This window comes from Mesoplodon mirus (genome assembly GCF_964341445.2).
Source record: "Mesoplodon mirus genome assembly, contig: HAP1_SCAFFOLD_495, whole genome shotgun sequence".
NCBI lineage: Eukaryota > Metazoa > Chordata > Mammalia > Artiodactyla > Ziphiidae > Mesoplodon > Mesoplodon mirus.
Window position 1 is genome coordinate 348481 of NW_028295494.1, and position 5808 is coordinate 354288.

The following is a 5808-nucleotide window of genomic DNA, read 5'->3' on the forward strand; positions in this document are numbered from 1 at the left end:
ACAATGAGAAAACACGCTCCTCAGTGTGTGTCTTGGGAAGCCTCACTGGCCTTCTCTCTAAGCCAAGCAGCCCGTTGACCTTCGAAGCAACCTGACAAAGGCACGGTTTGCTCCTGAAACACCCAGAGCCCTGTTATAAGGTGTACGGGCGTCGGAGCCTAACCCAAGTCAGTGGGGACGTCACGCCACTCGCCGCGGGCAGAACTGCCCTGCTACGAAGTTTCAACGGGGAAGGACAGGGTGCCGCTTCCGACCCTTTGACTGTGCCAGAAACTACACGTATTAGGCTCACTGCAACTTTGATATTGCTGACCTAGTGAGAAAAGCACTATTTTCCCCACTGGAGGGCAGAAGGCCTGTGGTGTCAAATTTCCCTGAGACAGTGCTGTTCTCTGTCTGCTCTTCACAGCTAGAGTGCCTTCACGGAGAACAGAGCGTCCTTGGAGAAACAGAGAGTGTCCTGTGCATTCCAGGCGGCACTCCAGATCACCCACTGCAAAAGGGAAATCTAAACCTCTCTCCAGGGTTCAAAGGATCGATCGGATGGCCCATTTACACATCGAGGCGTTCAGCGGTTTTTCCACTGCCTTCTGGAGAAGTACTGCTGGATCTCTAGTATGCTTTTCCTATGGCACCCACGTCCTCACTGTGGCCCAGGGAACAACACTGTGTACAGGATCACCCTTCCTGGCTGACTAAGCAGCACCATGCTACCTAAGGCCTCCGGATCACCTCTTTGAAAGCAGAGTGAAAGGCAACCCTCTGCTTTTTCTCCAGAGAGCTCGATGGCCAAAACATTCAACGGACTCCCTGAACACAGCACTAGCTGCTCTTTCGTAGGTGTCATGTCAGTGGCTCTCAGGGCAGAGCGTGGGCTGCAAGGAAAACACATTTCCCTCAGTGTGCGTTCCGAGTGCACTTACATGGCAGACCTCTCTCTATGCCACGCACAAACGAGCTAGGCCCTGCAGTTTTCTAAATGTAGATAGATTCGCCTGAACACTACTAGGCTTAGAGAAGCTGCGAGGACACGTCGCAACCTCCCCAAAGCCTTATGTCCCAGAGACCAGCCACACGTTGCACATCACAACTTCCTCGGGTTCGAACTTCATCCGGGAAGTGGCCAGAGGGCCCCCTTCTGTCTGTTTTGGCTCGCTGGAAACTGATCGCTCTCGGGCAGTTTGGAACTTTCAGATTGGCCATGTATGTGCATGGTAGCACGTCCCAGCTGTAAGGAGGACCGCTGCAGCCTCAACGCCGCCTGAAACAGAGTGCTGCTGCCACTCTCACGTCCTGGAATGCCCTACGTAGGAAAAGGGCGTTTCCCTGAGGGCAGTACGGTGCTTCCAGTTCCCTGCAAGAGGCATGGGAAAGGCGCCAATGCCTAAAGGGAAAACGCCACTGCCTGCCAGGCTCATAGTAAGGACCATGTATTGCTTTTGGAAGATTGGGAATACGTCATTCGCCAGGAAAACCTAGTCCATGGAGTGCCTTCAGTTAGTGAGCTTCTCTGAACTCTGGGATGACTGCGTCCTCCGCGCCTCCCATGAAAGAACACTGAGACCTGAGTATCCCTTCCTGGGCGACTTCACAACCCTCAGGGATCTTTGGCCTCCGGGCATCTCTCCCTTCACGCCGAGTGAAAAGCAGCACACTGCTTTCTTCGTTGGAGAGCTAAGTGTCTGAGCTTTCTAAAGTCCACCCAAACACGGGTCCAGCAGGTCTTTTAAGTGTACGGCCAGTGGCTCACAGCACTGCACCAGGGCCACAATGAGAAAACACGCTCCTCAGTGTGTGTCTTGGGAAGCCTCACTGGCCTTCTCTCTAAGCCAAGCAGCCCGTTGACCTTCGAAGCAACCTGACAAAGGCACGGTTTGCCCCTGAAACACCCAGAGCCCTTTTATAAGGTGTACGGGCGTCGGAGCCTAACCCAAGTCAGTGGGGACGTCACACCACTCGCCGCGGGCAGAACTGCCCTGCTACGAAGTTTCAACAGGGAAGGAGAGGGTGCCGCTTCCGACCCTTTGACTGTGCCAGAAACTACACGTATTAGGCTCACTGCAACTTTGATATTGCTGACCTAGTGAGAAAAGCACTATTTTCCCCACTGGAGGGCAGAAGGCCTGTGGTGTCAAATTTCCCTGAGACAGTGCTGTTCTCTGTCTGCTCTTCACAGCTAGAGTGCCTGCACGGAGAACAGAGCGTCCTTGGAGAAACAGAGAGTGTCCTGTGCATTCCAGGCGGCACTCCAGATCACCCACTGCAAAAGGGAAATCTAAACCTCTCTCCAGGGTTCAAAGGATCGATCGGATGGCCCATTTACACATCGAGGCGTTCAGCGGTTTTTCCACTGCCTTCTGGAGAAGTACTGCTGGATCTCTAGTATGCTTTTCCTATGGCACCCACGTCCTCACTGTGGCCCAGGGAACAACACTGTGTACAGGATCACCCTTCCTGGCTGACTAAGCAGCACCATGCTACCTAAGGCCTCCGGATCACCTCTTTGAAAGCAGAGTGAAAGGCAACCCTCTGCTTTTTCTCCAGAGAGTCGATGGCCAAAACATTCAACGGACTCCCTGAACACAGCACTAGCTGCTCTTTCGTAGGTGTCACGTCAGTGGCTCTCAGGGCAGAGCGTGGGCTGCAAGGAAAACACACTTCCCTCAGTGTGCGTTCCGAGTGCACTTACATGGCAGACCTCTCTCTATGCCACGCACAAACGAGAGAGGCCCTGCAGTTTTCTAAATGTAGATAGATTCGCCTGAACACTACTAGGCTTAGAGAAGCTGCGAGGACACGTCCAAACTCCCCAAAGCCTTATGTCCCAGAGACCAGCCACACGTTGCACATCACAACTTCCTCGGGTTCGAATTTCATCCGGGAAGTGGCCAGAGTGCCCCCTTCTGTCTGTTTTGGCTCGCTGGAAACTGATCGCTCTCGGGCAGTTTGGAACTTTCAGATTGGCCATGTATGTGCATGGTAGCACGTCCCAGCTGTAAGGAGGACCGCTGCAGCCTCCACGCCGCCTGAAACAGAGTGCTGCTGCCACTCTCACGTCCTGGAATGCCCTACGTAGGAAAAGGGCGTTTCCCTGAGGGCAGTACGGTGCTTCCAGTTCCCTGCAAGAGGCATGGGAAAGGCGCCAATGCCTAAAGGGAAAACGCCACTGCCTGCCAGGCTCATAGTAAGGACCATGTATTGCATTTGGAAGATTGGGCATACGTCATTCGCCAGGAAAACCTAGTCCATGGAGTGCCTTCAGTTAGTGAGCTTCTCTGAACTCTGGGATGACTGCGTCCTCCGCACCTCCCATGAAAGAACACTGAGACCTGAGTATCCCTTCCTGGGCGACTTCACAACCCTCAGGGATCTTTGGCCTCCGGGCATCTCTCCCTTCACGCCGAGTGAAAAGCAGCACACTGCTTTCTTCGTTGGAGAGCTAAGTGTCTGAGCTTTCTAAAGTCCACCCAAACACGGGTCCAGCAGGTCTTTTAAGTGTACGGCCAGTGGCTCACAGCACTGCACCAGGGCCACAATGAGAAAACACGCTCCTCAGTGTGTGTCTTGGGAAGCCTCACTGGCCTTCTCTCTAAGCCAAGCAGCCCGTTGACCTTCGAAGCAACCTGACAAAGGCACGGTTTGCCCCTGAAACACCCAGAGCCCTTTTATAAGGTGTACGGGCGTCGGAGCCTAACCCAAGTCAGTGGGGACGTCACGCCACTCGCCGCGGGCAGAACTGCCCTGCTACGAAGTTTCAACGGGGAAGGACAGGGTGCCGCTTCCGACCCTTTGACTGTGCCAGAAACTACACGTATTAGGCTCACTGCAACTTTGATATTGCTGACCTAGTGAGAAAAGCACTATTTTCCCCACTGGAGGGCAGAAGGCCTGTGGTGTCAAATTTCCCTGAGACAGTGCTGTTCTCTGTCTGCTCTTCACAGCTAGAGTGCCTTCACGGAGAACAGAGCGTCCTTGGAGAAACAGAGAGTGTCCTGTGCATTCCAGGCGGCACTCCAGATCACCCACTGCAAAAGGGAAATCTAAACCTCTCTCCAGGGTTCAAAGGATCGATCGGATGGCCCATTTACACATCGAGGCGTTCAGCGGTTTTTCCACTGCCTTCTGGAGAAGTACTGCTGGATCTCTAGTATGCTTTTCCTATGGCACCCACGTCCTCACTGTGGCCCAGGGAACAACACTGTGTACAGGATCACCCTTCCTGGCTGACTAAGCAGCACCATGCTACCTAAGGCCTCCGGATCACCTCTTTGAAAGCAGAGTGAAAGGCAACCCTCTGCTTTTTCTCCAGAGAGCTCGATGGCCAAAACATTCAACGGACTCCCTGAACACAGCACTAGCTGCTCTTTCGTAGGTGTCATGTCAGTGGCTCTCAGGGCAGAGCGTGGGCTGCAAGGAAAACACACTTCCCTCAGTGTGCGTTCCGGGTGCACTTACTTGGCAGACCTCTCTCTATGCCACGCGCAAACGAGAGAGGCCCTGCAGTTTTCTAAATGTAGATAGATTCGCCTGAACACTACTAGGCTTAGAGAAGCTGCGAGGACATGTCGCAACCTCCCCAAAGCCTTATGTCCCAGAGACCAGCCACACGTTGCACATCACAACTTCCTCGGGTTCGAACTTCATCCGGGAAGTGGCCAGAGTGCCCCCTTCTGTCTGTTTTGGCTCGCTGGAAACTGATCGCTCTCGGGCAGTTTGGAACTTTCAGATTGGCCATGTATGTGCATGGTAGCACGTCCCAGCTGTAAGGAGGACCGCTGCAGCCTCCACGCCGCCTGAAACAGAGTGCTGCTGCCACTCTCACGTCCTGGAATGCCCTACGTAGGAAAAGGGCGTTTCCCTGAGGGCAGTACGGTGCTTCCAGTTCCCTGCAAGAGGCATGGGAAAGGCGCCAAAGCCTAAAGGGAAAACGCCACTGCCTGCCAGGCTCATAGTAAGGACCATGTATTGCATTTGGAAGATTGGGCATACGTCATTCGCCAGGAAAACCTAGTCCATGGAGTGCCTTCAGTTAGTGAGCTTCTCTGAACTCTGGGATGACTGCGTCCTCCGCACCTCCCATGAAAGAACACTGAGACCTGAGTATCCCTTCCTGGGCGACTTCACAACCCTCAGGGATCTTTGGCCTCCGGGCATCTCTCCCTTCACGCCGAGTGAAAAGCAGCACACTGCTTTCTTCGTTGGAGAGCTAAGTGTCTGAGCTTTCTAAAGTCCACCCAAACACGGGTCCAGCAGGTCTTTTAAGTGTACGGCCAGTGGCTCACAGCACTGCACCAGGGCCACAATGAGAAAACACGCTCCTCAGTGTTTGTCTTGGGAAGCCTCACTGGCCTTCTCTCTAAACCAAGCAGCCCGTTGACCTTCGAAGCAACCTGACAAAGGCACGGTTTGCCCCTGAAACACCCAGAGCCCTTTTATAAGGTGTACGGGCGTCGGAGCCTAACCCAAGTCAGTGGGGACGTCACGCCACTCGCCGCAGGCCGAACTGCCCTGCTACGAATTTCAACGGGGAAGGACAGGGTGCCGCTTCCGACCCTTTGACTGTGCCAGAAACTACACGTATTAGGCTCACTGCAACTTTGATATTGCTGACCTAGTGAGAAAAGCACTATTTTCCCCACTGGAGAGCAGAAGGCCTGTGGTGTCAAATTTCCCTGAGACAGTGCTGTTCTCTGTCTGCTCTTCACAGCTAGAGTGCCTTCACGGAGAACAGAGCGTCCTTGGAGAAACAGAGAGTGCCCTGTGCATTCCAGGCGGCACTCCAGATCACCCACTGCAAAAGGGAAATCT